The 6,000-nt window shown below is 48.1% G+C and overlaps 1 pseudogene; it reads left to right on the forward strand.

The window, feature by feature from the left end:
* The first annotated feature begins 4,581 nt into the window (after positions 1–4,581).
* Positions 4,582–5,781, forward strand: LOC118888933 (annotated as a pseudogene).
* Positions 5,782–6,000: the final 219 nt, after the last annotated feature.

Consider the following 6,000-nt stretch of genomic DNA (forward strand, 5'->3'; position numbering starts at 1 on the left):
TCACAGTGAGACAGAAGCTGATCTGGGTCTTACTGGGACCCCTGGTACCCTCAGGTGGGGCTTGATCCCAGGGGAAGGAGGGTCAATTATAGGAGGAAACTCGGCTCAGTGTTTAGTCGGGGTGGGATGTCCTTGAACTTTTCAGGGTCTTTCTAGCTTGGCTCTACCTTTTACCTCTTGTTTGCCCTTGGACAATCCACTTTCCCTCTTTGGGCCTCAGTTTTCTTGTGTAAAACAAGTGGGTTGGGTAGATGGTCTTTAAGATCCCTTACTGTTTACATCTTCTGCACCTCCCATCAGCCCAGTCCCATCCCCCAGGCCTTTCCAGCTCTCGCCCAGGCCCAGGTCTGCCTCATAGCCCCTCAAGAGTGCTCCAACAGGGAATTCCCTGGTGGTCCAGTGGTTGGGACTTGGCACTTCCACGGCAGGGGGTGCGGGTTCCATCCCTGGTCGGGGAACTAAGATCCCGCATGCTATGCGGCATGGCCAAAAAAAAAAAGATTGCTCCAACAGCCTCTACACTGTCTCTGGCCTCCACTCTCGTCCCCTGCAATAAGCTGCCCCAGACATTGCCCAGGTAACCTACTGATGCTTAGGAATCTCCCATGGCCCTCCATGGCCTCCCTAAGAATAATCCAACTCATCAACTGGCATTCAGCACATCCCACCCGCAGTCTTGGACCCTGGGCTCAGTTTCTTCATCTACCAAGCACTAACGGCCCCTCACTTAGGGACTGTGGTGTGGACACATAGTGGGGCGCAGGCCAGGAGCCCAGGAAAGGCGGGATGGCCTGAGTGGCACTCAGGGCTTCTCTGTGCTGAAAAGGCTGCCCATGCCACCCCCACTCCTTCATCCAAATTGGTGAGGTGCTCCAAGGCTGGTTCAAGCTCCATCCCCTCCTAGGGAGGCCAGGCCCCCTGGGTGGCCCCATCAGAGTGACCTTGCCCATGTGGAGCTCCCACGGGGCCAGATTCACTCGCCTGCCTGTATCTGCAGCTCCCGCCATCCTGTGGGGAATGTACAACTGGCCGCTCCCGGAGAACCAGCTGGCAGGCACTTGCTGAGCGAACCCTTGGGTCTGTGGGCTCCTGCCCAACCCCCTCTCCTTCCCCCAGGGCGGTGTTTTTAACATGGGATTTTCTTTGACTCTCAGAGACTTCCTCACTGCCGACTCCACAAGCTCATAGCTGGGCCTCGGGGCAGACTCTCAGCTGGAGGTTTTAGACCCTGTCTTGCCCTGATCCAGTGACTGGCCAAATGGACTCTCAGAAACCTTCCCCAAAGGCCCAGGAAGGAGTAGCTGGCAGGAAATACCACTTACTAGAAGAGAACGCTAAGGGAAGAGAAGCCAGGACCTAGAAGCTTGGAGACCTCCCACCCTGGGGTCTGAACACTGCTTCAGCCACTTACTAGTTTCAGGGTCTTGGGAAAATTACCTAATGTCTCTGAGCCTCAGTTTCCTCATTGGGAATAATAACTATTTCATCCTATGATGAGAGAATTAGATGATGCACGCAAAGTGCTGAGCTCATGGCCTGCCACTTCGTAAATGCTCACAAAATGGTAGCTATAATCCTTACTGAGGACAGATGGATCAAGTCCCCCAGCTGAGGGGGTGCAGGCTGTTGGCTGTTCAGTCAGAGGAAGGCAGCTGGTTAGTAGCTAGAGTACAAACACAGAGTCCCAAGCCTGGTGCTAAGCAGTCTACATACATCCTCTCATTTAAACAGTCCCTTCCTCTGTCAAAAGTAGGGGTTTGGAACAGAAATTTCCTAAGGCTCAGCGAGTACTTGTAGAAGGTCTGCAGTTTACAAAGTACTATTTACTTTATAGAGCCAACCTCTAATCCTGTGAGCCTTCTAATAGTTGTCAACGGTCACACAACTAGATCTGGGACTAAACCAGGGGATGGTTCCATCTTTCCCCAGAGGCTGGTGGCAGACACTCTGAGGGGCTTGGTGAGGCCCGAAATCCCCACCAAGGGCCTAGGGTGGGACAGGGGCTTTGAAGACAACAGTGTCACGGAAGCTTGGCTCTGGCTCCTGCCCAGCATCTGGTTCTGTGCTGGGCGGAGGCCTGGGTCTGCAACTCATCAGCCCCACCTGTCAGCCCTCCCAGGCAGGCACGTGGGGCCTTTGGTTATCACTAAGGAGAGCGCGGCTGAGGGGGGCCTCAGTTCAGGGGCCTGGTCTCCCTTCCTTGCTGGGCACCTTCAGGCAGGGAGCTCTGTTCCCATCGGCCGAGCACCTCCAAGTTGACTGCGCTCTGTTATATGACAGGCACCCTGAAATATGCAAAGACCGCACTCATTCAATAAATATTTATTGAACACTGACAGTGTGCCTGGCCCTGAGCTGGCTGTGGGGAATTGGACAAATATTCCTGCCTACATTCTAGTAAAAGAAGCTGTAAAGGAAAGCATAAGTGTGATGGAAATAAAAGAGAGCAATTAGCTTTACACAGGTTAGTCTGAGAAGGCCGCTGAGGGAGGGAAGTACAGCTAGAAAGAGCATTCTGGACAGAGAAGAGGGCCCATGCAAAGGCCCTGAGATAGGTAAATTTGGAGTGTTTGGAGATCAGCAAGCCTGGTGTGAGGTGGGCACACAGCAAGCTTGCCCTCAATAAATGCCAGCTGAACAAATCAACCAATGATCATAAGGATTTCTGCATCCAGCTGAGATGGAGTAACAGGGACTGGATTTACATCCTCACCTAAGACAACTAAAATACCCCGCAAAATATATGAAACGGTGGTTCTCAAGACATTGGATGCCAGACAGGGAAAAATAGTGACTTCTGGGAGTAAGGAAACAAATGAGGTAAGCCCTATAAATGCCCCACCTCACTGCCTGAAGAAAGTTTCCAGACCAGAGCGCAGCAAGAGGAAGGCAGGTGAAGTGTGGCAGCATCCCCACACTGAGAGGACACTGAAAAGCTGGGAGTACCGAACACAAAGCAGAGAACCAAAAGGGCAAGAGCTGCACACAGAGAACTCTAGAGCTCTACACAGGGTACCTCTGCAGTAATTCTGCTCAGTGCATGCACGTGAGGAAACCACCAGAAAGCATGGTAAGCACCACCCAAAAGGATGAGAGAGAATAATCCTTGGAGCTCACAGAGAGCTGCGAATAGTGTTGGTTCCCACAAACCAGAGTAGAAACCGCACAATTAATGGGACACTGAGTAGAGCCAGCGTCAGAAGAGTTTTTGGCTCAGAAGTGGGAAAAACCTAAACACTGCTCTGGCCCCCACTAACAAAAGTAAGATCTGAAAGGACCAAACTGTTTTCAAGTAACTTTTGCACCCCAGGACAAAGCTCAAGGACATTTATAAGAATACACACACACACACACACACACACACACACACACAAATCCAGCAATTGATAAAATAAAATTCTTAATGCCTGGCAACCAATAAAAATTAGCAGGTAAAAAAGAAACAGGAAAATATGACCCATAATGAAAAGAAAAACCAATCAATTGAAACCTACCTAGAAATTACCCAGATGATAGAGTTATTACAGACTTTTTTTTTTTTTTGCTGCACAGCATGCAGGATCTTAGTTCCCCAACCAGGGATCAAACCCATTCTCCCTACAGTGGAAGCACAGAGTCTTAACCACTGGATCGCCAGGGAAGTCCCTATCACAGACATTAAAACAGTTATTCTAACTATATTCCATATGTGCAAGAAGATAAAGAAAAGACTGACCATGTTAAGTAGAGATATAGAAGGTATTTTTTAAAAGATCCAAGTTGAAATTATGAAAACTATAATGTCTGAGATAAAAATACACTAACGGATTAATAGAACACTAGACATGGCAGAAGATTAGTGAATTTTAATACATAGTAATGGAAACTATCCAAAATAAAACACCTAGAGAAAAAAGGCTAAAAAATAATAATAATAATAACATGGCATCAGTGAGCTGTGAGATGACTTCAAGTGACCTAATATTTCTATACGTGTAACCTGAGGGAAGAAGACAGGAAAAAATATTTGAAGGAAAAAATTAACTGAAACATTTCTAAATTTGATAACGATAAATCCATAGATCTAAGATAATTAACCCCAAGCACTATAAACATAAAGAAACTATACCAAGCTCTCTGGTCTTCCCCATCCAACAGAAAGCACAAGAGAGACCAAGATTGAATCCGGGCCCTCGGCAGTGAAAGCACAGAGTCCTAACCACTGGACCACCAGGGAATTCCCAAGACAGCTGCATCTTCTTGTGCAGTGCCAGCTATGTCACTGAGACATGATGGCGAAGGCTGGAGTAAACGAATACGGCTGTATTGGGTGCCTGGTCACCAGGACTACTTTTTTTTCTTTTTTTAAAATTAGTTAATTAATTAATTAATTTTTGGCTGCTTTGGGTCTTTGTTCCTGTGCGTGGGCTTTCTCTAGTTGTGGTGAGCGGGGCCTTCTCTTGTTGCAGAGCATGGGCTCCAGGCGCTCAGCCTTCAGTCGTTGTGGCGCACGGGCTTAGCTGTTCCTTGGCATGTGGGATCTTCCCGGACCAGGGCTTGAACCTGTGTCCCCTGCATTGGCAGGCGGATTCCCAACCACTGAGCCACCAGGGAAGTCCCACCAGGACTACTTTTAACTCTGGCAAAGTAGATAATGTCTCCATCAATGACCCCTTCATTGACCTCAACTACATGGTCTACATGTTCCAGTATGATTCCACCCATGGCAAATTCAATGGCAGAAAGATGAGAATGGGAAGCTTGTCATCAATGGAAGGCCCATCTCCAACTTTCAGGACTGAGATCCCACCAACATCAAGTAGGATGATGCTGGTGCCAAATATGTTGTGGAGTCCACTGGTGTCTTCATTATCTTGGAGAAGGCTGGGGCTCATTTTAAGGGTGGAGCCAAAAGGGTCATCATTTCTACTCCTTCTGCTGATGCCCCCATGTATGTCATGGGCATGAACCATGAGGAATATGACAACTCACTCAAGATTGTCAGCAATGCCTACTGCATCACCAATTGCTTGCCCCCACTCCCCCCAGCCAACATCATCCATGACAACTTTGGCATCATGGAGGGACTCATACCCACAGTCTATGCCATCACTGCCCACCAGAAGACAGTGGATAGCTCCTCTGGGAAGCTGTGGTGTGATGGTCATGGGGCTACCCAGCACATTATCCCAGCTTCTACTGGTGCTGCCAAGGCTGTAGGCAAGGTCATCCCTGAGCTGAATGGTAAGCTCACTGGCATGGCCTCTCATGTCCCCACCCACAATGTGTTGGTTCTGGATCTGACCTCCATTTGGAGAAATGTGCCAAATATGATGACATCAAGAAGGTGGTAAAACAGGTATCAAAGGGTCCGTTAAAGGCATCCTGCTACATTAAGGACCAGATTGTCTCCTGAGTCTTTAACAGTGACACCCACTCTTCCACCTTTGATGCTAGGGCTGGCACTGCTCTCAATGACCACTTTATCAAGCTCATTTTCTGGTATGACAATGAATCTGACTATAGCAACAGGGTGATGAACCTTATGGTCCACATGGCCTCCAAGGAGTAAGAGTCCCTGGACCATCAGCCCTACTAAGAACACAAGAGGAGGAGAGAGGTCCTCAGCTGCTGGGGAGTCCTTGCCTCAACTCAATCTCCCAAGACTCTGAGAATCTCTCGTTCTTGACATTTTCCAAGAACAAGAAACTGTGACCCCCATCACAGCTGGGGCTCTCCCAAGCCCTACTTTGGAGGACCCCTACTTTGTCATGTACCATCAATAAAGTACTCTCTACTCAGCCAAGAAAAAAAAAAAAGAAAAAGGAAAAAAACCCCTATACCTAAGTATATCAAAATTGTTTTTAAAAAATGATAAAGAGAATTCTCAACCTTTCTGTGGTTTGGGGTTGCTGTCTGCCTCATAAAGCAAAGTAGAGGGTTTGTCTTCTGGGAAGACAAAAATCATCTTTTCCTCTGAAAAAGGCTCTTACATAGTTGGCTTTAGCATCTTCCAGGAAT

Source organism: Balaenoptera musculus, chromosome 2 (assembly GCF_009873245.2).
Source record: "Balaenoptera musculus isolate JJ_BM4_2016_0621 chromosome 2, mBalMus1.pri.v3, whole genome shotgun sequence".
In the NCBI taxonomy this organism is placed as follows: Eukaryota; Metazoa; Chordata; class Mammalia; order Artiodactyla; family Balaenopteridae; genus Balaenoptera; species Balaenoptera musculus.